The 26,800-nt window shown below is 43.2% G+C and overlaps 1 protein-coding gene across 1 annotated transcript in view; it reads right to left on the reverse strand.

Moving 5' to 3' along the window:
• Positions 1 to 3,315: 3,315 nt before the first annotated feature.
• RIBC2 (RIB43A domain with coiled-coils 2) overlaps positions 3,316 to 26,800 on the reverse strand; it is an 87,447-nt gene continuing 63,962 nt past the window's right edge. The window contains exon 8 of the mRNA XM_019544293.1: positions 3,316 to 3,926. The gene's annotated coding sequence lies outside the window, so the exon portion shown is untranslated. The remainder of the gene's footprint in view (positions 3,927 to 26,800) is intronic.

Below are 26,800 nucleotides of genomic sequence, written 5' to 3' on the forward strand. Positions count from 1 at the left end.
GCCACCTTAGTCGGGGGGCACATGCCACCCCTACAACCAGTCCCACTGACTGGAGTATGGGGTTCCCTGCGGGCAATCTTGTGGTCCCAGGGGGGCCGGTCCCCCATGGGCAATCCTGCAGAGCTGGGGCGGGGGGGAGGGGTCCTGCAATGGTCAATCACTGCGGCCAATTGCTGCGCTCACTGCAGCCACTTCTGGGAGTGACTGCGGCTGCTTCTGGGAGCAAGCACCGGCCAATCGAAGTGGCTGTGGCTGCTTCTGAGAGTGGCCACAGCGATTGGCTGGTGTTTGCTCCCAGAAGCAGTTGCAGCCACTCCCAAAAGTGGCTTCAGCGAGCGCAACGATTGGCCAGTGCTTACGGGGGGGCACTGGTGTTCCCACCTGCCCCCCCCAGCCATTGCCTAAGCGGCAAGTGCAGCTGTCAGGGGGTACACAAGCACCCCCTATGTGTTGCCACTGAACACAACACATGTTTCTCCAGGTAAAAAAAAGAAACTACAAGCTTCACTAATATGCAGGGGACCTAGGACTATATTATGCAGTTTAAGACCGAAGCAAAAGCATATACCACTCTATTAGAATATGCATTAATTTGCTATATCATATATTACATTGTAAAAACCACAACAAACTAGGCAAAACATAATCAAAAGATGTTGCGCTTTTAGTTCTGTTGGCATGAGAATTAAATGTACATTTCTTTCAGATTCATAAGACAAAAATCAAACCTGAAGCATCTTGATACATCTAGTGCTTCACTGAAAATTATTTTCACATTTGAATTGTTTCCACAACTGAGTAAATGTTTTACGCTAGAGTTAAAAACAGTCTGCAGGGCTGTAAAATGCAAGCTACCTTACCAGAAACAGTAACGCACAGCAGAATTGCAAAAAAGAATAGCTTGATTAGTCAAACATTAAGACCATTAAAACAGGAGAGGGTTGTTAACACCAATGGAATGAAGAGTTTAGAAGGAATCAAGTAGACTATAATGAGTCATTATGTCAAGTGACTGTCTTGCTGCGGCCCTGAAGGATGGAGCAGAAATCAAAGGGGAGAGGGGAGATGCAACTGCACCACTACATGCCCCTGGATCCATCAGATTTTCACTCCCTTTGTGGAACCATGCCTAATCCATTCAAATTCAGAGACAGCTTAACCTGCACCTATACCTATATGACATTTACTATTTCTCAGGTCTCCAGGGCAGCAAGTTAGCTCTTTAGTCTCAAGAGCACACTCTGAAATTTTCCAGCTCCATATCTCCCACCCTCTTCTTCCTTCTCTTGCAGATTTCTTCATATCACAACATAGATCATTTTAGTCCTTCCACCCCAGAGGGATGACTTCCAGTTCCCCATTAGCCTCTGTGACAATAGTTATCTAACATTTTCATTGTTCAGGCAAAACTATGATCTCATGGCAAAGACTGAGGAAAAGGTAACCATAAAAGTGAATAACTATTCTGGCAGAGTCATGTATCTTGTGAATGCCCCAGTTTCATCCTGTCAAACAATTAATTGCCAATTATGTGACCACATGATCTTCAGGAGAGAAAGAAAAACTTTAAATCCAGGTGAATGTAAGAATACCATCCCAGAGCCTACTCCATCTTTAGATTCAAAATCAGAAAAACAGATAATCCAGTTGCATTCTCTTGTTTTCTTTAAAACTGGTTCACTCCATATTGCCTTTTTAATATTGTGTTGTCATTTACAAAAAGATCTTGATCTTTCTCTTAGGGGGAGAAAGCCAGCCGTTCCAGCTGCAAACAGTCCCAGCTCTGCAACAAAGTAGTCTCGGTCACTGCTTTCCCAATAGATGGAAACAGAAATTTAAGCTCAGAACAGTGTAAAGGGATTCTCAGTTGAAAAAGAATTGACAGTAACAAAAAATGGATATTTGATTGTCTCTTTATTCTTTATGCTGGATATACTCCTTAGATGAAGGGTGTCAAACTCATCCAGCCACATGGTCCAGATGAACATATCTGAGCCTGTCTGTGGGCTGGACTGGGACTAACCCCTGCAGCACACCCAGGCTGCCTGGTCCTGCCTGCATGCCATATGTACCAGGCCCAGCCCAGGGTACATGCTGCCCACAGCACAAGGGGCCCAGGCACAGGCTGCATGAGGCACTCCAGACTGACTCTCTGTGCTACCTGCAATGCATGTGCTGACTGGTGAGGGATCCAGCCCCCACACTGCCTGAAACATGTGGGACTGGGACCATTCCAATGACCACGGGCCAGGTCATATAGCTTCGTGGCCTGGATTTGGCCCACAAGCTGTATGTTTGATACCCCTGCCTTAGTGGGCCAGGGACAAACACAAATTCTACAAAACACACAGGTCAATAACTAAAAACTACATACAAGAGTTGGGGCTTGCAATTATAGTGTCTGAGGAACAATTCTAATGGGAACCCCTGGGTTCAGTTGTGACCTGCTGTTCCACTTTTCATGAATCAGTCAAAATCATATATTTTATAGTTCCAAGGAACAGCTTTACTGAAAGGTAGAAAGATAGAGGTGAAAGATGCTTTTTGACTTCCCATTAAATAGATGCAACTTTATGACCATCTAGAAATAAGGGGAAAAAAAGATCTGGGTCAATACCTTATAAAATTGCAGATACTCTCCACCATGTAATAAACATAATTGAATTTATTGGCTAAAATATTCAGGTTTTGTGTTTTTCAGCTAGTTCAATATATACTTTATTTAATAGCTTTGCTAAAGACAAGTGAAAGCATGGCTCCGTTCAAATCGTTGGCAAAACTCCTATCTATTTCAGTGGGACCAGGATTTCACACAGTACAGCAGTTAATACTTCTGCATGACGATGAATATCTAGATTGTTCACAAGGTGGTCTCTGTGCAACAACAGTTGATATTCTTGAGGATTTGTCAGCAGCTCTAGAACAAAACTGGAAATAATAAATTGGCTCTGAAATAAAAATGTGGCTTCTGAACTTCAGAGCACTATTTTATAATTTTGCCTTTCTGGGGCATGCAGACATACCAGATCTCCCAATGGTTTCAATGAGAACTTTGGCTATGTACAAACTGTAGAAGTAGATCCTTTATTTTCAAAAACAATTTTCTCTGCTCCCCTGGTAGAGAAATCAATAATTCATGCAATCAAGAGTCCTTAACAGATAATAGAATAGATAATTAGGTCTGAAAGCAGACTATAGGAATATTTTTACAGATTGATTCTAGATTTGGTATTGCATTAACAAAACATGTTGCTTTTCATTTGTTTTTAGCTATGTTTACACTAAGCTATCCACAGTTTTGTGACATGGACTCCACAGAAATAGCATGCATTTATTAGCTACAGTGAATACAATGTACTAGTATAATTTTTGGCACTTCTAAGAGCCATAATATCCACCATAAGAAATGAATTTAAGATTATTTAAATATGCATTTACAACAGACAAATCATTATATGGTTTGTTCCTATTAAAATGTATAGATGATATATTTCAATGGAAAACAGCGTTAGAGCTGAATTAAAGATATAAGAAGTAAAGAAAATTCAAAGATAAGGCTGAAGGCATGTCTTCTATCACTGTGTGAAAAGCCATATTTTGCCATACAATCCACTTCAGTGCAAGGTTTACATTCTTGTAGGCATTTCCCATAAAGGTCACTTGAGCCTCATGTTCATCTTACCCTACACAAGCAAAAGAAAAGCAAAATAAATTTGATTCCATTACTCTGCAGCCAGGGCATTAGATGGTGGATCATTCACTTACAATCTGGCTTTTATATGGTGTCTTCCCCTACTCAATCGTACAGTATAATCCTGATTGGTTTTGTTTATTTATATGTTACTGGGTGTACTGAGTGTACTAGGCTTGCCTTGCATTTAATTCTCTCTCCTTCCCCTTCAGAGGATTTGTAGTTCCATGGTGTCCTATTACCAAACAAAAGAAATTAAGATACAATTAGTGTCATATCATGCAATAATATTTTCATATTGTAACAAGGAGCCTAGACATTCATGAAGGGGAATTTCTTTCTGTAAACATCCTGAGCATCTTCCAGGATTAAAGGGTCTGATACAATACCCATTGGATTCAATAGACATATCCACAATCACTACAACAAATGTAAAAAAAGGCCCTGTGTACTTTTGATGGGCATTTTTAGCTGTTCTCAAGTTCCTAAGACAATTTCTGCTAAGAAGTTAAAGTACATTTGTTCTGTAACTCGTTAGAGTAAATTTGGCTTTTGGCCCTGACCCAGAAAAGCTATGACTAACTTTAAGCACATGGGTAATCACAATGAATAAGTTATGGCAGTCCACTGAAGAAATTCAAGGTTCAGCTTAGTGATGCGCTAAATATCCTTACCCCAGTACAACATAATACTCAAACCTATGCTTAATTTAACTTGAGTGGGGCTAATCACATGCTTAGAATCATACATGTGCTTATCTATTTTGCTGGATTGTCTTCACAAGTAAAGCTCCCCAGTGCTTTCAGTTTCCTTAAGTTTTCTGTTTGAGAATCTTAGTCCCTTTACTATTTTTCTTAAGGCCTCTTAGTTCTTGTTTTGGAACAAGCATTTGCCAGATTCCATAATGGCACAGAAGTATCTTTTCACAAGTCTATTTGTCTTTCAGAATCTTAGCAACATTTTTACTTAATTTCTGTTTTGCTCCAGTAACAGAATTCTTGCTCCAGTTTGTATTGTTTTCACTGCTAACATTTTTACAGAGTCCTTCAGTTTAGTATTCAAGATAGCTAATAATTTTAGTATTTCTTTTATTTCCTTAAATGCCCATGATAGTTTTTGAAAAGACACTATTTTGCAAGATCCGTTTTTCTGGTCCCCTGAGATTGATTCCTCTGAAGAAGGAGCAAACAATGATATCTTTTTAAAATTATTATTATTTTTTGATAAAAGAACTATTGAATATTTCCACAGAGAGTTTTTATCCAGGGACAACTGGCATGTCTACATTGTCACGTGAAGGTGTGGCCTGGTCTCTAGTTAAACTAGTTGATCTTTAGTCAAAACTGCTAATATCCTCACCTCATAAAATCAGCTGTCCTTAGCAAGGCAAATATTCATGCAGGCAAGATGCTGTTAATCCTGCTTGTCAGAGGTTAGTTAGACAGTTCTGATGAACTCTACTGTTCGGTCGTTCAGAGATTAGGCTTTTTCAAGGGTGTGACTGGATACAGCTTTCACCATGCATACTGGCAAAATAGCTGGGCCAACACTATGTATCATAAGATTTTAGCACTTTTTATGGTATTTTCAGTGTCAACTCTTGAATTTTTTTTTGTGGGTCTCATCATATTTTCATAAAGCCCTATCTTCTGGAGCCATGGGATTACACGGGACTCTCAGATTACTTGAGAATAGTTTACCATCCTCTTCTGTCTCAGAAATATACACAGGAAAGCTAAATTTGACCAGATATTTGTTATTTTTTTTAAACAGGCATGGCCTGGGTTTTAGTCTCAATTATCCACATTTCCATCTGAAGTTCATGGAAGCTTGGACTGCTCACAGTCTCTCAAAATAAGGCCATTAACATTTAAAAGATTGCTCCTAAATCCCAGCATCTTGGTTTTCTTTCCTTGGCTCCTACATCATAGCAGTTATTTTCAGAGACCAGATAAATACTCTGAAAAAGCCATCCATAAAGTAGAAATAAAAACAGAAGTGATGTAATCACCAAAAATGCAAAGCCAATATAAACATATATGTCAAGATTCTTGGCTGATGAAAAGCAGCATGGAATATGCCAATTTATAATACCTGAGGATTTGCCCATTTTTTCCTTGGGAAATATGAGGCATAGTTTACAAGACAGGAAGCAAAATAATGTTTCTTCAAAAATATTCTAGTTCATTTCTATAAAAAAATAATAGTTTCAAATAGTTTTCATTTTGGACTTGGAAAAATACCACTCTCCATAAACCTGGACTTACAACATGTTATGGTACAAAGCATTACATTTTGCTGCTACACTTAAAAATATTCTGACACTGCTTATAAAATCAAATATAGCACATGGATTTAAAATTCATTCTGTTATTACATTTCCCATTTGCCTCTTTTATGTCTTTTTGTCAGAGTCAAACTTTGTAGAGACTCTGCTTTAAATGAAAGAAAAGCTGTTCCCAGATGTCCTTAATTAGGAACAGGTTAGAAAAGAAATTTAAACAGAGATGCCTGAAGTTACAGTTCATTATGTGGGATTTGACAATAGCCTATTTTAGTGGACTCTTTCATTTAGTTTACACCATAATAGGTTTTAACCAGTTCCAGGCAGACCACATTAGAAAATATTTTTAAGCAAGAAAAGTATACAAATATAGGTCATTTAGAAAACCTATTACCTTTGAAATATTCAAATTTAACATCTCCCTTTCTTTGCACACATTTGACATACAAATGCACTGAAAACCTAGTCTAGTAGGTAGTTCAAGGTAGTTTCCCCCTAACCAAAATATCATAGAAATTATAGAAATCATAAAGAAGCAGGGCTGGAAGGTCATCTAGTTGAACTGCCTTCCTGAGGCAGGATCAAACCATCCAATACAATCCATAAACTAAACTCTTTGTGAGACTACAGTCAAGCCTGACACAACAAGACATAACACCCTAAATGCCACAGGTAAAGCAGGGTAAGCATGACAGCCAGTGTCCTGCTTCTATAAAAAGTGAATATAGTATCAAGATATCCCAGGAAGACGGTCATGCCCCCCTCCCCTCGCTATAGAGGAAGGCAAAAAAACCCAAAGTCTATACCAATCTGACCATGGGGTAAAATTCTTTCCTGAACCAAAATATGGCAATTGGTCTGGCCCTGAGTGGAGGGGCAAGACCTTCTAACCAGGACCCTCCAGCTTTGGTCCCAGTAGGAGCATTGGCACACCCCAGTCAAAGTGCACAGCCTTGGCTGCAGTCAAGACCCAGTGCCTCTGAGGGAAGCTTACAATAACCTGAGATGTGGCAGAAATGGGGGCATGCAGCAATCAGCAAAGCCCAGAAGCATGGGAAAGCCCATAGTACAACACAGGCATAGCTACACCTAGACCAACCCCTACCAGTGACTATCCAGCCTTTTCTTGAACTGCTCCAGTTATGTGCCACAGCTTCCAGAAGCACTCCATTCCACTGCCTCATTGTTCTAACAGAGAATTTTTTCCTAATATCCCAAACAGTTATTCTGTTGCTCTAACATATAGCAATCAATTGAAACTCTCAAGCAGTTTTCTTGATCAGTTAAAAAAAAAAAAAGTTCAGCATTGTTTTATTAGATAAGTGGAAGCCATAGCAGAAGCATTCATGCTGCAACCCTTGTCAGGTAATACCTGTGAATTCTGCTAACACTCCAAACCATGACTGTGACCCTACAAATGGATCAACTACAACCAATCATAATGCTTTGTGACCGAAGCAGACATGGGCCTGCAAACCTTGAACGGTTTTCAACAGCAAAAAAAGAATTGTAAGTCTATGTGAGAAAGTCCAGCACGATATCTTGTGCTTACAAGAGATGCCACAAAAACCTCATTATAATTGTCTTTCAATACCTGGAATGACTATGGTGATTGAAAGACCACACAAGCAATTTGGAAGTACCATTTTTGTTAGAACTGGAATGGTCATGATTTCTACAGCAAACACTGAGGAAAACAACATTGAAATCATGACCATCAAACTCAATAGAATCAAAATCATTTCAGTCTACAAACCACCTCACATGAGTTCCACCTTTACAGATACACCAGGGATCACTCAAAATACATCACAGGTGATCATTGGTGATTTTAACAGCTACAGCATGCAATGGGGCTACAATGAGACCAATAAAGGTGGTAAAGTAATAGAAGCCTGATGCATACCAGCTGAGTTTAATCCATGACCCAAATCAACCTAAATCATTTAACAGTGGTCGCTGGAAGTGAGGATACAACCCAGACCTTATATTCCCCAGCAACACCATTGCTGGGCTAAGTAATAAAATGGTATTAGACCGTATCCCACTGTCATGGGATGGGATCCCCAGGGATGGCCGTGATACCCCTAGGGCTCCTTGACCGTGCCAATTCTGCCCAACATGCGCCCTCTTTCTCACCTGTCACATCTTGTTGGTGATTATTATGAATAGGGAGGCTGCCCTCGAGTTTATGTTTGGCACAGTCCTGATGGACCCTGCTGAATCCTGTGGGTTCTAGGACCCCGTTTTGGACCCGCTCCAAAAATGGATGCCTCTCAGGACACCCTCAGCCTTATGGGCTAGATGTGTGGCTCCAAACTGCTCCTTTACCACACCCCAAGTCTTACAGAAGGCATTTGCTCATTGTCCCTCCAAGGCATTCATTTAGCTGGCTGGGCCTTCAGTCATCACAGGGCTCTCTGCGGCCCTGTCTCTCTCTCGGCGCCCCTTGGTGCTGGGCTTTCTGCAGCCCTGTCTCTCTCTTGGCGCTCTTTGGTGTTGGGGTCTGTTCACCCCTGAATACTGTGCCCACACTGGTGCTGGGGTGTGTTCACCCCTGAATATTGCACCCAAACTGGTGCTGGGGTGTGTTCACCCCTGAATATTGCACCCAAACTGGTGCTGGTGTCCCCACACAGTAGTGGACCCCCAATGAGGCCTCCTCCTTCCCCAGAAGCCTCAGCCCGATCCTCCGTTGCTATAAGACAGCAACCAAAATATAAGCCCATGGCTATAACATAACACAAAAAGTTCAGGGTGTGCTCTGCCCCTTTACAAGAGTCAAATTTCTACCCTGGCACTAAGTGTCTTGTAAGCAAGGGTACCAGCTGAGCTCCTGGAGCCCCATTAGCCCTAAGTGCAGCATATCGGGCAGCTTCAGCATCTCTAGGCAATTCCTCCCTAGAGTCTCCTTCCCCTTTGGCTGCTGGCAGGGAACTGCCTCTCTAGTCCCAGCCCTGGGGTTTATATGGGCCCAGGACCCTGCTTCTTCTGGTCAGTTAACCAGGTGTAGGAGCAGGCTAATTTGCTCATTAGCCTGTGGCCATAGTAACCTGCACCTGTGGGCTACTGTCTGGCTCTTTGGGGTCTCTCCCCAGGCAGTTTCTGCTCTTAGAGGAGCAGGCACCATAGTGCCCTCCAACACCCACATTCCCAACGTTGACCAACTGGTATTCAGATCAAAGCTGCAGTAACACCTATAACAGTGCCATTTCGCCAATGTTTCAACTTTAAAAATGCAAATTGGAAAGGCTTTTCAGAATATCTTGAGGCCGTAGCCAAAATCATCAAAGCATTGCTTGAGAACTACGACCAATTTATAAAAGCTATACAGAAATCTGCAAAGAAGAACATCCCATGGGGCTGCTGCATGAATTACATCCCAGGTCTCACTCCACAAGCTATTGGCCTATATGAAGACTACAGGTGACAATATAAACTAGACCCTTTTTCCGTAAGCACTATCACTGTAGGCGAGGACCTCATGTTAGCTATCACAGGAGAATACAGGAAATCTTGGCAGACCTTGGTTGAGTCAACTGATATGATGTCACCGCTAACCAAATTGCTCACCAGATGCTTCTCAACAGAAAAAGCCCCCAAACCAAAAACAAACAAAAAACCCCTAAACTAGAAAACTATAAGTACCCAAAAGACCTGGGTTTTACAAGCCCCTTAACAATAGAGCTGAATGCTAATATTAATGCACTGAAGATTAGAAAAAGAATCAGTCTTGACAACATACTTACCAAATAAATCAAGCAATGTGGACCCCAGACTTGAGAATGGCTCCTTTGTCTATACAGCTCATGTACAGCCAGTCAAAAAAATTTCAAAGATATGGCAACATATTCAGGTAGTGGAACTTCCAAAGCTAAGGAAAAATCCATCTGACCCAAAGAGCTTTGGACCTATCTCTGCTATGCTACAAATACAAACTGTACAAACGACTGGTACTGCACCAGCTTGCCCCATACCTGGATAAAAACCTAAAATCCCTGAACAGGATGGCTTTCACTCAGGCAAAAGCTACACTCAGCAAAAATCTACAACAAGCCAGCTGCTCAATTTAACTCAACATATTGAGAATGGTTTTGAAAGAGGCCAAATCACTGGAGCTGAGTTTGTCAACATAACACATGACTACAATACAGTTAACCACCGATGACTCCCCCACAAGAACCTGGAAATGACAAAAAATCTACATGCTACAGAGGTGATATGAACCCTGGTCAAAAACAAGACTTTTTTTTGTCAAACTGGATGGGAAGTGAAACAGATGGAGGTGACAGATTAATGGCCTCTCCCAAGGAAGCATACTGTTATATAACATCTATCTGAATGACCAACCAACCGATTTGGAAACAAAATGTTTAATCTATGCAGAACGACCTTTGTATAATAGCCCAAAACACTGACATTGACCATGTTGAAAAATCCCTAAACAAGCCATTAATTGGCCTAATCTCATACTACAGTGGAAAACAATTATATGCCAACCCAGCAAAATTGCAAGTATATGCCTTCCATCCAAAAAACCATGGGGCTAATTGCCAGCTCAACATTACATGGTTTGGGACCCCACTATCCCACTGTCCAAATACAGTTTACCTTGTAGTCACCCTTGATTGAATCCTCTTATCCAAAGAACACAGCATGAAGACAAAAGCAAATGGTGAGCATTTGGAACAACATTCTATATAAATTTACTAACTCAGAATGGGTAACTAGCCCCTCAGCCATCCAAACCACTGCTCTGACTCTCAGCTTCTCCTCTGACAAGTATGCATGCCCTGTAAGGGAGAGATCTGTATATGTTAAGCGCCTTGACCCCATTCTGAACAATAGCTGCTGATGCATCACAGGATGTCTGAAGTCTACAAGACTAAATAGAGTGTATCTGCCGGCCGGCATCCCTCTTCCTGACTTCAGAAGAACAGTGGCCAGCAGGACAGAATGATCAAGGCAAACTGAAGATGTGAGACACCTGTTGTAAAACCAGCCACAGAACGCAAATGTCTGAAGTCATGCAGGAACTTCCTTATCGGCACCCAACCTCTTCATCCCAACACCCAAGGAGATGCAACTACAGATGTGGAATCAAAGGCTGAAGAAAATACCTGACAGGAAAAAATGGACATTTCAACAGCTGAGTCCTTACCACCAGGGGCTGATGAACCATGGCAAAGGCAGTGATGTCTAAACTGCCTATGAACCAGACTCAGATGCTCCAAGGAACTAATGAAGAATTGGGGCCATACCATTGGTTCAACCACCCGTGACACAGAGCCTCAGACTATGCAACACCTGCTGCAGGGCCTGCTGCCTGAAGGCACACGTACAATAAAAGACCTTGCAATGTACAATAAATGAGAGCAAGCATATGTAACAAAATGGTCAAATGTGGTGTACAGACAAAGTAGACAAAGAAGACAAAGATGAAGGAGATTAAGTCAGTAACACACCACATTTAAAATGCAAAATAATTTTAAAAATCCAAACTTTTCTTAGTAGTTTTGGTTAAGTAAAGCCATAATATAGGCCTGGTTTTGATGCTGAAAGCCTCAAGAATTTTGGTTTTAATTTCAATGGAAGATGATCATGCTCATAACGTTACCTCTGCATAATGGATCACCCCAGTACTTACTGCCCTCTTATTTATATTATGTGCTTACACTGTACTCAAGGTTAAATACACCACATTCAATTCTGATTTTAATTTTGTTAGAACTACAAAAATCTATAGACAGATAAAATAAGATGGGCCAAATATACTCAACTATATAATCGACTATATTCTACAAAGAATTCAGGGATGTAGATGTATACCAGGCCTAGTTTTGTAAATAGAGCTTACTTAAGAACATAGGAACTGTCATTTACTGTGTCAGACCATAGGTCTATCTTGACCAGTGTCATGTCACACTGTGACAGAGAGCAGATGCTGAAAGGGAGAGTGAACTGGGTATGACAAGGATTTTTTCCACTGTTCCTCTCACTTGCAGCCTCCAACATTTAAGGTCCAGGAAGTTCCAATTCAGAGGCTATATCCCTGACTCCTATGCTCAGTAGTCCTTGATGCCCCTTTCCTCCAAGAATATGTCCAATCCCTTGTTGAATCTGACTAAACTGTCAGCTTCCACAGCATCTGGTGGCAATGAGTTAGTTCCACACTTTTATTATACACTGTGTGGAAAAGTTCTTCCTTTTGTTAATTTTAATCTTACTTCCTACTAGTTTCATTTTGTGAGCCCTACTCAGTGCTGTAGCAATGAAGTTTGGTGCCTGGGGCAAATCCTGTAGCGGCAGCCTGCCGTTGCCCTATGCATAGATCCAGGGGGCACACACTCCCCCTTGCTTGCCCAGCAGTGCATGTAGCAGCAGGAGCCGCCCTTTCCCCATCTCTGTGTCCCCCCAAATGAGCCACTTGCGGCTCTGTCCCATGCCCCAGCTTGGCAGAGCAGCGCCTATTGGCACCCTGTCACTACAGCACCCAGGGCGGTCACCCTGCTTGCTGCCCACCCCTCTCCCTCCCACTTGCTATGGCACTTGCCCTACTTCTTGTATTGTGAGAGAGAGTAAATAATAAATCCTTATTTATTTGCTCTTTGCCATTTAGCATTCTGTAAATCCTTATCATGTTCTCCCTCAAGTATCTCTTTTCTAAACTGAATAGGCCTACTCTTTAGTCTTTTCTTATATGGAAGCCCCTGCATACTGCTAATCAGCCTTGATGCCCTTCTCTGTACCTTCTCTAGTTCTTTTATAACCTTTTTGAAGTTTGGGGACCAGAATTGGGCACAGTATTCAAGATGTGGAACATTCTATAGATTTATAAATGGTTATAATGAGCAACCAGAGCAACCCTGGGTGCTGAATATGGGAGGACACTGGTATGGAAGCAGAAGGATGCCAGAGGGGTGGGAAGAGGTTGTGCACAGATTCACCCAGGAGCTGAAGGCTGTGACTGCAGCAACCAGAGGCAGGAGTCCCCTCACTAGCTTCACTCTCCTTCCCAACAGCTACTGGGTTAAACCCCTCACAATCACTGATGAATTCAGGCTTGTACAATGTAATTCCAGATACAATTTGGTGACAACTCTAAGAAAGTTAACCCTCTAACTGGTGCAGCAGAGGCAACTCCCATGGGAGTCAGAAGTGAGGCTGATGTCGCAACTCCACATCTGCTCTGTGTGGTGAGAAACTTCAACCTCTGGGTGAGCCTGTGCTGTGGCAAGTCAGACTCTGCCCCCTTCTTTCAGTTCTGCTGCATTCAGCACAACCCTTTTCCACCCCAACTTCTACCCCCCATCCCTACCGCCCTCCCGCTTTGTCCAGGGTTCAGAAGTAGTCAATTACACCTCTGATCAGGTCCTTAGATAGTCTAATGCTTGACTAAGATGACCAAGATTTGTCTCCTGATTAAAAACGCTAAAAATATATTTCTTAAATGGAACATGTTCTTTTCTACAAGACAATGAAACCTTGCAACTGTAACATCTTTTGACACGCTATAGACTGCAGTAGTTTGATGGCCTGAATCTCCATTGCCTGGCATCTCCTGTAGCCACTGACACAAATAAACAATGAAACAGTGAAAATCAGTAGTTATATGTTGATACATTGCACTATCACATATGCTTGCATAAAATTCTAGGCTAGACAGATTCAAATCCAGAATTCCTCTGCATTGCAGATTAGGGCAAAGCTTTTGCCCTACTTAAGTCTGTGCCAGGACTCTTCTTGTCTTCAATTAGAACAGGATCCAATTGAAGCTGGATTGAACTCATTTTTTGTGAACACTTTAACCATGTTTTGCGCTCCAAAGAAAATGTAAATTACAGCAAGAGGCAATCACACATGAATGAATCATCAGCAGTGTATTTGTTATGCTTGGATGCTACTTATTAAATGTGTGAAAAAACTATTTACTTTTAGTGATATAGCGTGATGATCCTGAACACTTCTATGATGTACATTTACATACTGCATTCACTAAGAATGGATTCTAGGAGGAAAGATTTTAAATAGTATAATCTATTTTTTTCCCTTCAGTATTGGGTCCTCTGGACCATTCCCAGCTGCTTCAGCTACTTTTGATTTGCATGCAAATACCCTGGTTTATAACTATGGGGATTCTGGCTCTATGTTTATAAATAGAAGAGTAGAATAGCAATGAAGAATAAACCTGGAGGAGGTTTTTTGTGCAAAGTAGGTAAACATCTACGACATAAAACAAGTTTAAAGGGGTACTGGCAAGTGAAAAATCTAACACTAGTTCCTTACATGTACCTATATTTCTGATAACACTGGAGTAGCAATTAGGATAGTTGACTAACGCACCACTTATCTGCTCCACTACTAGTAGTGGGCTTCCCTTCTGGTTCTTCCATTTTTCCTGGCACTATGACCACTCATCCTCCTTACACTAGTGTCTATAACCAGGGTCAACAGCATTTTTAGTTAGAGTGCCAATAATACCCCAACCTTTACTTGTAAGATGCTGGTATGCCAGGGCAGATGGCAGGGGAACCATGAGGGACCTGATCCTTGTTGTGGCAGTGCAGCCCTGGCCCCTTCCCCACCATCCATCTCAAGGTGCATGTGCCAAGCAAAATTCCTTGCATGCCACACTGTGGCATGCATGCCAGGGGTTGCTGATCCCTGGTCTATAAGGATGCAGCAGGAGCCCACACAAGGGGCCAGAAGAAACTTTATAGTAGAGCTTTGAGTAACCAGAGCAAAAGAAATGAATCAAAAGCTGAGGACACAGTGGTTATTTCTGTGATTTACCCGTCTTATAATGTCACAGAAGAGATGCTATATTTTTCTTCTCATCCCTCCAGCAGTTGGATAGTGGAGAAGATCCAGGGGGAGTGCAGTGGTGTGATCATAGCCATCTCTCTTTTTTAATAGCCTTGATGTTCCACTAATCAAGTTATCCTTTTTTCAACAATTTTGATGTGTGTTAGCTATGCTACTCCTGGTCTTTTTTCCTCCTATTTCAAAGCCCTGCATTATATTTTTAGTTCTTTTCAAAATCTTAGACCTGGCCATGGACTCCAGTCTTCATCAACAGCTACATTTTCAGCTTTTGGCTGAGTAGATAAGAACTGCTGACAATTCAGCTGTGAAAGGGTTAAAACTTTTGCTTTTGCCTGAGCAGGAAAGGGAGGATGAGTGAGCTGAAGATTAGGCTCTGTCTCTTCTCTATGTGGCTAGAACTCTGGAAAACATCTTTTTTTTTCATTCTGCTTTCCCAAAAACAAGCTGTATGTCTTATTTGGGTGCACATTGTAGCTTGATGTCTGCCTTACCTGCCTTGTAAAGTTATAGCCATATTTACTTGAATGTAAGATAAGGTTTTTTTCCCCTTTCAGTCTGCACAATCCACTTGTCTTGGATTCAAGTACTGGCCCAGGGCATGGGGCAGCTCGCTTTGGCTTTGGCCCCAGGCTTGGGGGCCAAATTGTATAATTTTTCATGCATGGAATCTAATCATTGTGGGGGTCATCTTAAATTTGAAGTTACCTTGGATTTAGGTAAATATGGTATTTCCCTATGAAAACAAGTGCATTTTATCTCATATGTGATATAAAACCATGTATTTTACTGTATAGTTTGGTATAACACTTGACACTGGACAATAACCAAAATTGTGTGTCACATGTCACAGGAAAATCGGTCTAAAAAATGTCATAACATACAAGTATCATTAGCATCTCTTCCATTGTTAGAAATAAAAAACAGATACTACAGGCAATAACTTTAGTCCTGGTCATCTTATTTTTTGTAAGTTTGCAATGTTTTTCTCAGTCTGCTTAGTCTTTGCATTTTCACTATCATAGCTGGTACAGGAACTGAACATAAGTAGTGGCCAACACAGCCCAGTTCAGACAGTCTGGTTAGGGTATCTGAATGATCCCGGACAGACAGTGCATATTCACTGTCCTCCTTTGTTGATTTATAATTATCCCTAATTCTACAGTGGGTTTTGGGGGTGTTTTGTGGGGGGGGGTTGTAGTATAACTGCCTGATTCATCTTCATGAGTTAAACAAAAGATTAATTACTATAACTATCTACAGCTGAAATTCATTATATAAAATATGCTTGTTAGAATTTGCTGGGTTTCATAAAGGAGGAATAAAGCAAATGCTCTGAACTGTAGCTGTGGTGGTTTCAATGATAATCTAATGCGTATGCTTTAGGAATGTCTTTTTCTACATAAATGTTGAGATTAATATGAACTTGGACAGCAGCATTCATCTGCATTTTAAACTGTTTAGTTAAAGGATTTAAGAAATGTATGCATTAGTAAACCACATGCATTTTGTTTGAATCTTAGTTGAACAGAAAAACAATTGATTCTTTAAAAATGGGTTAAACATTCTGAACTGTTACATGAGCCTGTGTGAATCAGCAAATTCAGAGCATATAATTCTGCTCAAATGAGCAACAGGATACAGTTATGGAAGCAATCATGTTTCTCGGAAATTTATGATTAAAATCAAGCTAGTTTTGAACTTTGTGTTCTCTGTTTTGTGGCTTTTGGAATAGAAATTTAAAAACAGAAAAATGTTTTATGAATATTTGTGCCATCTTGAAAATCAGTACAACATTTTAATAGATTATTCTTGGTGCATAACAGAGAGGTTGAGTCCCTGGCTTCAACGTAAACATCAACATAGCTTTAACTGTGGAGCTGTAATTAGTGCCTTAATAATATTGCCCAACTACCCACTTGTCTCCTAGAATCTAGGAGGACAAGGGCAGTTATCTGTCCAAATCCTATTGGCCTTTAGTAGAATTTGGAAATCAAATTCCCTTAAAGTCCTTTAAAATCCCAGGCCTAAATCCTTACCTAGGCACTTGTGGCCCAAAATCCCAGTGTTGTATATCTGCCTGCTCCTGTAGAGTGGACTTCAGTTGCTCTCATCTATAATGATGAGATGTATCCTGGGGAGGCTACAGCTGCCGTAAAGCAATGCTACATCTTTAGCTGGGTGGAAGGCCCAAACTTTAGAAAGAAAGGAACAGAACTGCCATATCTACAGGGCCTGTTGTGTATGTCTCTCAAAGAAATTCACCTATATTAATGAAGTTGTGCCCTCTCACACCCTTAAGTAGTATTGTTCTACAGATGGGGAACATAACGCACAGCAAAAAGGACCGGGACTTACTCAGTCAGACAAAATCCCACTGGCGTAATTTCAACAGGCTGCAGGAAAGGATCGTACATTGCCATACTTCTCTGGCAACATCCCAAGGAAGGAATCATGGCTTAGGATGCCATAACTGGGGTCAACAACATTTTTAGGCAAAGTGCCAATAACACGTCAACCTCAACTTGTAAGATGTTGGCATGCCAGGGGCAGGGAAGCCATAACTGGGGAACCTATGGTTCCCTTTCTGCTGCCCCTTTGCTCTTGTGGGATATTATTTAACTTTTGGGCTATGCTAGCAGTAAGTTACTACCATTGTGCTTCAGTGCTGCGCAGTTCAGCTGATGCACTGGGGATGCCAAGCCTACATTCAGTCCTTTGTCCATCCCTGCCTACTATTCCCTGTCAACTCCAAACCTAAAGGAGCAGGACCCAAAGTCTGGACAGCCTGCACAGGAGTAAAAAAGGGGAGCACTTTGCTCTTATCTGTGTCCTTGTGTAGCTGTACAGACCAAGTTATCATCTATTTCTAAATGTCCTTTGCATGTTTAGGTGAACAGCAAGGAGACATTGTTCAGCCATTGCCAATATGTCAATATAAGTGTGCTTCCCCAAACAAGTCAAATTACTTTGGGCAAAGCAAAACCACAAAACAACTCTTTTGGGGTGGGAAAAATGGTCACATTTAGCTTCAGTTAATATCAAGACATTTGCCTTAGTTCAGGGGTGATAAGTATTTTAGCTGGAGGGCCATTTAATGAGTTTTGGTGAGCTGTTGAGGGCTGCAAAGGTACACCTCTTGTCAAACTGTTAAGCCCCACCCCTTGATGGGTGCCATGCCCCCTGAATGTCATCTTGGGACTAAAAGCCATGCCCCTAACACCTGACCTTTGCTCCTGGAAGTCCCTCCCTTTGCCCCATAAGTACTCCTCAGGGGGAGGGTGGCAGTGTAGCCTTGGAACCAGGAGTCCCACCCGGTCATACGGTCCATGATTTAAGAAGGCTTGCCCACCCAACACCAAACCCCATCCCCCTTGCTGTCATGTTGGCTGCTGTGTTGGTCAACTATGTTGGTTCCAGAATCCCTTGCCCCCATCACATGCAGGAGCTCCTGCAGCCAGTGCCTCCAGGATGGGAGGCAGCAGGCACTGGTGCCCCTGAACAGCTGTAGTGGGGCAGCCTCATGGCCCTGTCCCTGGGGGCAGCATCTCTTACTTCCTGCCCCAGCAGGTGAAGGGCCAAGGGTTCGCCGCAGTGGGGGAACACCAGTCCCTGTTTTGGGCCCAGGGTGGGATGCTCTCCTAGTGACTCCAGTGGCACCCTCAGTCCTGCTACAGGCAGGGCCATGTGGGCATCCACCCCTCCCACCGAGGGACCCTACATTTTGACCTGGGCCAGCCTGGCTCTTTGCCCAGGTGGCCTGGGATGGGGGACATGGACTCCTGTTCCGGAGTGATCCAAGCCATTTCTCCTTTCCCTTTCCTCTGTGATGCTGTTGCTCCCAGGTCTGTCTCGCCAAGAAAGCTCCAGGCTTCTTCCATTCCTTTGTACTAGGGCTTGAGAGGGGATGGGGGCGGGGAGGGGGCAGCTGGGAAGGGGAAGGCGTAGTGGCACTGAGACCTGGACTGGGAGATGGCTCCCACAGCCCCTTGCCCCCAGGTGCAGAGTCTGCACCTTTCAGCCCAACAGGCTGTGTGTGTGTGAATTAAAGGGGGAGACAGCTAGGAGTGGGGTGCATGCCCCCTCTCACTTCCAGGGGTGGGGGCTATGGGGGCCAAAGTCTGAGGTGACTCAACTCCTGCCTGCCCTCCTCTCCACACATACACACCAGCCTGCCCCTTCCTCCCTCCTACTACCACATGGGGTAGCAGCATTTCTCCTCTTCCTCCTCCCAGTGGTGGTAGTGAGGTGGGCACAGGGTGGCAGCATGGCAGGGTGGGAGCAGGAGCTGATGGGCAATGGCAACAGAGTCGGTTAACATGCAAGAACTGGGCTTGTTTGGAGCTATAATGACTTACCTCAGTGAAAGGCCTGCCCAGTTAATATACTCATCATTGCTGTAATGAGCACTCTGGCTTTTTTCCCCAGTTTCACTGGAGTGCATGTGTCATTTTGGCAACCCAAAATCAGGAATTGTTTCCCAGCCAAAAGAGGCTGACTTGTTTATTTTATGTTCCTTTCATTTGACAAAGGGGAACAAAGGAAAGTTAGTTGTGAAAATTTGGGGAATTATGTCTCTCTCCGTGTTTCAACTGAGCCCTTGAGCTAAAGGAAAGTTGACTTAGATTTAACAGGGCAATTTTCAAATTTAAATTTAAGTTTCTTTTCTGAAGAACTTTAATTACAAATCTATATTAAGAAGAGGAAGGATTTTTGTTTAAATGGCCTTCACATCCATCAACCTACCCACCCTACTCTGTTGCTTGCCTCACAGTCCCCTGTATTCATCCTATATTATATATGTAAGAAAAGGAAAAATATGGATATACATGCACCCCCCCACACACACACTCCTTCCATTGGTGCCAGAGAAAAGACTAATCTCCTTAAAGTTAGCTGTGTCAAGGAAATGTGAGCACCAGATGAAGAAACTGGAATCCATATTATGGCTTTATCCATGTAGTGAATGCATTTTCAACTGTTGCTTGTTTATATATAGGGACAAATCAGTGGGAATTAGGCATCTTAAAGCTAGTAGTTTTAAAAATCTACTCATAAGTATTTAGGGGTCCTAAACAGGAATCAGGTTTCTAGGTATTAGATGATGTAAAAGCAAATGAAACAAATATACCTGTAGCTCAATGGGCTCACAAGTCATGACTGTGACTAGATGTTACAGGTAGATACACAGATGAATGGGAAGGACAGAAACACTGAAAAAAATGCTTGTAGTGCTATAAATTAGTTCTGTCTTTTATCATAGTTGCCTTAGTTGGTCAACAGCCTCATCAAGAAATATTTTGTAGGTTTGTCTTTAACCAATGACAACCCATACAGACTAAGTGTGTTCTGAAGTAAGCTGTTGCTAGAGATCAGACCTTTACCATCTTTACTATCCTGTTTATTACACAACCCTTTAAAACTGAGCTGATGCAAGAGACAGGGAGTCAAGAATGTGAGCATCTGATGCTAGGTCATTCATGTCTGTTGGGTTCATAGCCAGTCCTCTGGTAACACTGAAGCTTGGAAACCATATGATACACTCCAGAAACACTCTGAAAACACTATCATGAAAACTACTTGAGACAGCAGTGAGCATGTTGCAATTACAGCATTCTCACCATATGCTTCAGTTTTATGGGTGTGGGGAAGGAGAGGGCAAAAGTTATGGTAGTAAGCAGGAAAACAGTCTGTTTTAGGGGTAGTCATAGGTCCTTGGCACTGAGGGGCTGAGGATGCTTGTGAAGAACTTCTTAAGCATCTGCTTTAGTGGGCATAATAACTACATGCTTAATTAAACACAGTAATTCAGAAAAATAATACTCATTAGTAAAATATTCAACACGAATAAGGCAGAAGCTAACTATATACTGGATTGGATCCCAGAGCAAGGCATCTCAAGCAAAACTGAGGGAAAGCTGTGGTTCAAGAGCCACCTCATAATTGATTTTCCTCTTGTCTATAGCAGCAGAGATCACCACCTTCATGCTCCCCTTCAGACTGTTAAGGAAGCAGAGCAGGGCCTGTACTGTGTCTAACTTCCACCCACCAGCTTTTCTGGGAGTAAGTGGGTATACAGCAGCACTTAGCACTGCATATCCAGACTGGCTGCAGTGGACTGGTTCACCCATGAAGGCCATTAGAAGTGGATAAGTGTGGGGAGAGAGGAAATCTTACTGCCTCTTATGTCCCCTTACCTGAGGATACAGTCCATACCACAACCTAATTCTGAATGACTGGTTTCAGCCAGACTGATACTACTAAACCATCCCTAGCTAGGGATGTTTATAAAGTCTGAAGTACAATTTCCTTTACTTTGTAAAGCTCCATGTAGTTTGAAACGCATGTTATTTCTAAATGGCATTCCCCAAGAAAGAGGAACCCCTTAAAATTCCTACACAATTTTCATCCACCATTCACCCAAACCCTAGCAAAATACTCAATTCAAACATCATAACTTATCGCATAAGATAAAAGTTATACACTGCTAGGAGAACAGTCAGCTATAAAAGCTTAACCTGTATGTAAGTGATCACAAATATGTAACTAAATCGTGACATATACTTTCTACCTTGAACTGCTGTTGACCTAAGTGTATTTAGGCCCTGCTACAGCTGACAGAGCTTAAGAAAGGCAACACTGGAAAAAAAAGGAACAGGGTTATACGTTTGCTATGTTGTTTAATTTGCAGAACAGTTTTACTGATTTGTGTACTGTTCTCTTTTGCATTCAATTAATCCCCTCTTTCTTCCATGTTGCTCTTCAAAGATCACTTCCACAAACCACATTGCAGAAATTTCTTTTGCATTCAGCCTTTGTCAGGGCATCCAGTTGGGCTGGTAAAAACTTTCTAAAGCCTTAAAAAGGCATACACTGGGCGCATCTATATGAGATACTTCAAGTGCATTAGACCAATTCTACTGCACATTAACACGGTAAGCAAAGCCCGTGCTAATGCGCTAATATGCAGCAGATTTAGATTAACATGCAGAAGCATCACAAAAAAAACGTTCATCTGTACTAATGTGCAGTAGCACCAATTATGGCACATTTAGTACCTGTCATTATAGGCACTAAACTTAATGCGCCATAATTAATAGCACATTAATGAACATGTAGATGCACCCAGTACTAACAGGTTACCCCCTGCACTGCTACAAGGAGAAAGATGGGGAAGGGAGATAGAGACAAGAAAGACAAATAGATGGAGGCAGAGTAAAGGAAGAAGTGACACCTGAAATCTATCCTTTATTTAAATGTTATATTCAATATTTTATATTCACATTTGATTTGAAATGTAATAATTTTTTAAAAATCTTCTAATCTTCTCTTGGTTTTTGCCTGCCGTTTAGAAGGAAATGTTAGAAACTAATCCCAGTATGCTGGACTACTAAAAGGTCACAAGCAGAGCTTGCAATTCTCAGAAATACAACACAGAATAAATTTAAGATTAATTTAAGATTGTTTTACACTAGACAGATTGCATCATTTCACTTGACCTTTAGCAAATTGGCAACATGAAAGGATTAATCACTTGGAATAGGTTGTGAACTGGAATGTGACATTGGCAGACCTTACTGTCTTGTGTAATGGGCATTAATGTACTTACTACAACTACTAATGATAATAAACAGCCAAATCCCAGACTCCTGTCATGAAGTCTGAGTAAACAAGTTGTTTGAAAAGAACTTGAACAAGAGGGATGAGATACAGAGTACTCCCTGGCAACAGCCTCTGTGGCTGCTACTACTACAGCTCTGGTTAAGTGGCTGTTGGCCCAAGGATTCTTTCTCAGGAGGGAATTTGGAGAGTGGATCCACATGGCTACTGATATGCTCCTTCCATTCCCACATATCCTGTAATATCCCAGCTAGACTGCCATGGAGAGAACATTATTCCACAGTGGCACAAAGCCTAGAGACCCCCAATATGGATTTTCTACAGTCCCTTCTGTCCCATTCAGCAGAACAGTTTCTGTTTCAAGCTATAGAGGACCTTCCATACAGCTGGGACTTTTATTCTCTAAATAAATTTAAAGTAAAAAAAATGGTTCTGATATTGCCATTGTTAGCATGAATGTACACCTTTGTGAAGCTTTAGAAAACTCTTGCTTCACATTCTCAACGTGTTTTAGGCTGCTGGTGGGCATTAAGTTAATTATGAGTTTGAGTTCTGAGGAATTTTAGCTTGGAAGTGCACATCCTGCTTTCCCATTGTGCATGCCCAGAACTTTCAAGCTGCCTGTGGCTTTTAAGGTCCTGGTGAGGAACCCAAAGCCAGGCTGCACAGTAAGGTTTTTAATTTGCCAGTATGGGGGCCCCTTGGCTCCCTGTGACCCAACACTTAAAAACCTGGCTTTATAGCTCAATGCCACATGTTCGAATTGAAGTGCCATACAAACTAGGCACCTTTCCAAAGCAGACTATCAAGGTTTTCCCCTCTGTGGATAGGCAGAAGGCAGGACAGGGTGGCACTTTAATGACTGACTGGTTCAGAAGGGCATACACTTTCACAGGCATCTAATGCTACGTTAGTAGAGACCAGCCTGTGGTTCTAACCTTCTATCATTTTTTTTTTTTTGCATCAGCCATGGCTTTTAATTTCTTTCACTTGATATTTTTAAGGTGACCCAAACAATCTGATGAACTATAACATGCTTATTTGACATGGGAAGCTGTAGATACATAGCTGCTGAGAAATGTTACTAGATATGTATTATGTTTTCTTTATTTGCTTTAAGATTACTCTCTTATCAAACCTGCCATCCCCGCTCTCATTTTTCTCTTCCTTTTCTTCCTCTTTTCATTTTTTCCTATCATCTTTGTGGGTGTTAGGGAAACATTATTAACACTTTATCAATAAGAGGATGAAATACTCCATAATCTTGTTTTAGATTGTTAAATTGGAATCAGAGTTGCATTTTGTGTGGTGTGCAATTCTTCAGATTTCTAAGTTTGTTCATCAGGGCACTTCATTGGATAAGCATACAGTTTTCTGGAGCTGTGCTCCATATTGTAATACATTAGACATTTATGGCTAGATTATAATTTGCTCCACTAAATAGTATGGGTGTGTCCACACATGCAAGCGTATTCACTTGCAGCAGCTCATATAGAAGCGGTGCAAATTTGAGCTGGGGCTTTTTGCCTCAGCGCATGTGCCTGGACATGCACTTTGGTGTGGGGCAAATTGTGCCACTTGGGGCAAAATAACCCTGCTTGGCTCCTGCTGGATATGCAGCTGGGGGAAGCAGAGCCCGGGGCCAGCACCTGTACTGTCCCCAGCAGTATAAAAAGCAGCCCTGTCCTGGCCCTATCAGTACAAAAAGCTGCTCTGTCAAGTAACTCAGGGCTACTCTTAGGAGCTTCTGGGGCCCAGCCAATTGGTACCTGTGAACACTACCCCTTGTGCCAGCTGGACTGCTAAAGCAGCCCTGAGAGTTCCCTGTACCCTTTACCCACTGCAGCAGTCTGGCACTGGAGGCTGCTGCCTGGCTGTGACCTGCTGCACACGTGCCAGACCCGGATGGGGACTGCATACCCAGAAGAGGCATCTGCCCCTCTGGGCCAGCTGCCTGTGGGCTGTGGCTGCAGAGTTGGCCTTTGTGTGGCACTAGTGCCACATGTGCCCCCTGCCCAGCCATCTGTGCAGCTACTGCCCAGAATACATTCCCAGTGTGGTGGCCGGCTTTGAAATGTTTATTGGCCAGGAGGTCAGCCACCTCCAGCTGGGTCAAAGCTACCAGCTCTGAGCAGTTTCCTTTGCCTGGGTCCTGCTTCTTGCCTCCCTAGCAGGAATTCTGGTATTCCCTATTTGAAAACTGAAAAATCCCTGATACAAAAATTCCCAAAGTCATTGTAAAATACACCCAAAATTCATGCTCCTCCACAATTAAAACAAAAGAGAAAGAGCGTGAAAGACAGAGACAGTGATCAGTTGGGCAATGTTTTATTGATATATCTAGTATTAAAGCAATTTGGAAGCTTACCAGTGTCTCTATCCTCAGAATAAAATGAATTCTAAATACCTATATGTTTTGCTGTTTGCCTTTGGTTTTCTTACCATAGAGCAGTTAGAGCTCTCCCTGACCCCTTCACTAACCAGGATGTGGGAACAGCTGCTCCTGCAGCCACAGCTCCTGCCAGCAGGTCTCATTGTGTCTGGCAGCTGGGCATGCAGGGTGTGTCCTAGGCGGGATGTGGGGTTTCCAGGAGGGGGTGGGGGGATGTGGGTGGTTGTGGAGGGATGTGGGGGGCTATGGGGTGTTTGGGTAGGAGTGGGTGGATTGTGGGGGGGCTGGGAGGGCTGCTCAGGAGGTGTGGGTCCCTTCCCCCTGCAGGGCACAACTCCTCTGCACAGCTCATGGACTGCCCCCCCACAAGGCCACAGCCCCCCCATGGGGGCCACAGCCCCTCCAACAGGGGCCACCTGGCACCTGTAGGGGCTACCACCCCACTTCCCACAGGGCTCATGTGCCCCAGCCCTACTTGCTCCCCCAGCTCCCCAGATTGCTGCTCTGCCTGGCCCCATACCCTGATGGCTCCTGCAGCACCCCCGATGGGTGCCCTGCCCAGTTCCACCCCCTGCTTGCACCCCCAGCCCCTGATGGCTGCCCCACCCAGCACTTAAAAAAAAAAAAAGCCTTCTACTCAGTGGCAGTAGCAAGTACTGTGGGGGCTCTGGGGACTCATGGCAGAGCCCCCCTGCACAATACGGGGCAGCAGGGGGCAGCTGGGCCCAGCCCCAGCTGCCTGGCATGCACACTGCCACTGTCCAAATGTGTGGGTGTGGCCGAGGTCAGCAGGGCATCTGTAGCTCTGTGCACTGTCAGGCAGCTGGGGTCACTGCAGATGTCACCCGGGCCCCTTGCTGCATGGGGGGAGGGGAGAGAGCTCTACCACAAGGCCCCAGTGACCCTGATGGCAGCTGCTACTGCCAGTAAGTGTGGGCTCTTTTTTTGTTGTTGTTAATTGCAGGGATGCTGGGGATGGGTTGGGCAGCGATCAGGATGGAGGGCAGGTGGAGGATGGGATCAGGCAGGGCAGCCACCAGTGGGCTGAAGTAGTGGACGAGACCAGCAGGGGTCCCCCCATGGTCTCCTCCCCACTCCTCCAGACCCCCTTCCCTCCCCCCCAGGCCTAGCTCCCTATGGCTAGCATGCTGCTTCCCCTGCTTCAGTGTGCTTCAGCACTGGGGTGAGGGCCAACCATAGAGATGCTCTCAATGGCTACTGAAGTGTCTTTGTGGAGGACCCAGCCTCTGGTTGCCTCAGGACTGTGTCCTTCCCTGCTTTTTTCCCTCTGCAGTGTTTTTTTGACCCCTCAATAACTAGAGGTTTAATTTTGCAGTGCGGGGAGCATTTTAATCTAAATCTGCAGTGTGGGGAACATTTTTTCATTTCTGCATGTGCCACTTGCAATGTCTCAAAGGTCTTCAAGATGCTGCAAGAGGCATGTGCATGCTCATCTGGATGTGCCCTACAGGACAGTTGGGAGAAGGCAGCCCTGGCCCCTTTACCTTTGCTTTGCTTAGCTCGGATTCCAATGACAAATATGTTGTGAAGGGCAGGGTTACTTGCTGAGAAAGAAGACGAGAAAAGGGTAGAATTTTGAAATAGGGGGAAAGACTAGAAAGAAGGTTTGCCTTCCCCTCATTGGAAAATTCTTTCCTCACTGACACTGCCAAGTTGAATCTCTTCATATGCCACTATCATCAGCATACTTGATGTGTACATAGTGTAAAACTAGAGGCTTTTTATGCCAGGAATTGGTTTCAGAAGATTCGGTGCTGATTCAGAGAGATTTGGTGACTTGGATTGGCTGGGGAGAGGCAGGTACAGCTGGAGGAGCCGCAGGAGAACCTGCAGCTGCCCAGCTGTACCTGCCTCTCCCTGGGTGGGGGGAGCCACAAGAGAAACCCCCCATGGGTGCACTGCCCAGCCCCATCCCCTACCCAGCCAAGCTTCCTGGCACTTAAAAAAAAAAAAGAAAGCAGGAATGCCG

The sequence above is a fragment of the Crocodylus porosus genome, unplaced genomic scaffold (genome assembly GCF_001723895.1).
Source record: "Crocodylus porosus isolate Cpor-Errol unplaced genomic scaffold, CroPor_comp1, whole genome shotgun sequence".
Lineage (NCBI taxonomy): Eukaryota > Metazoa > Chordata > Crocodylia > Crocodylidae > Crocodylus > Crocodylus porosus.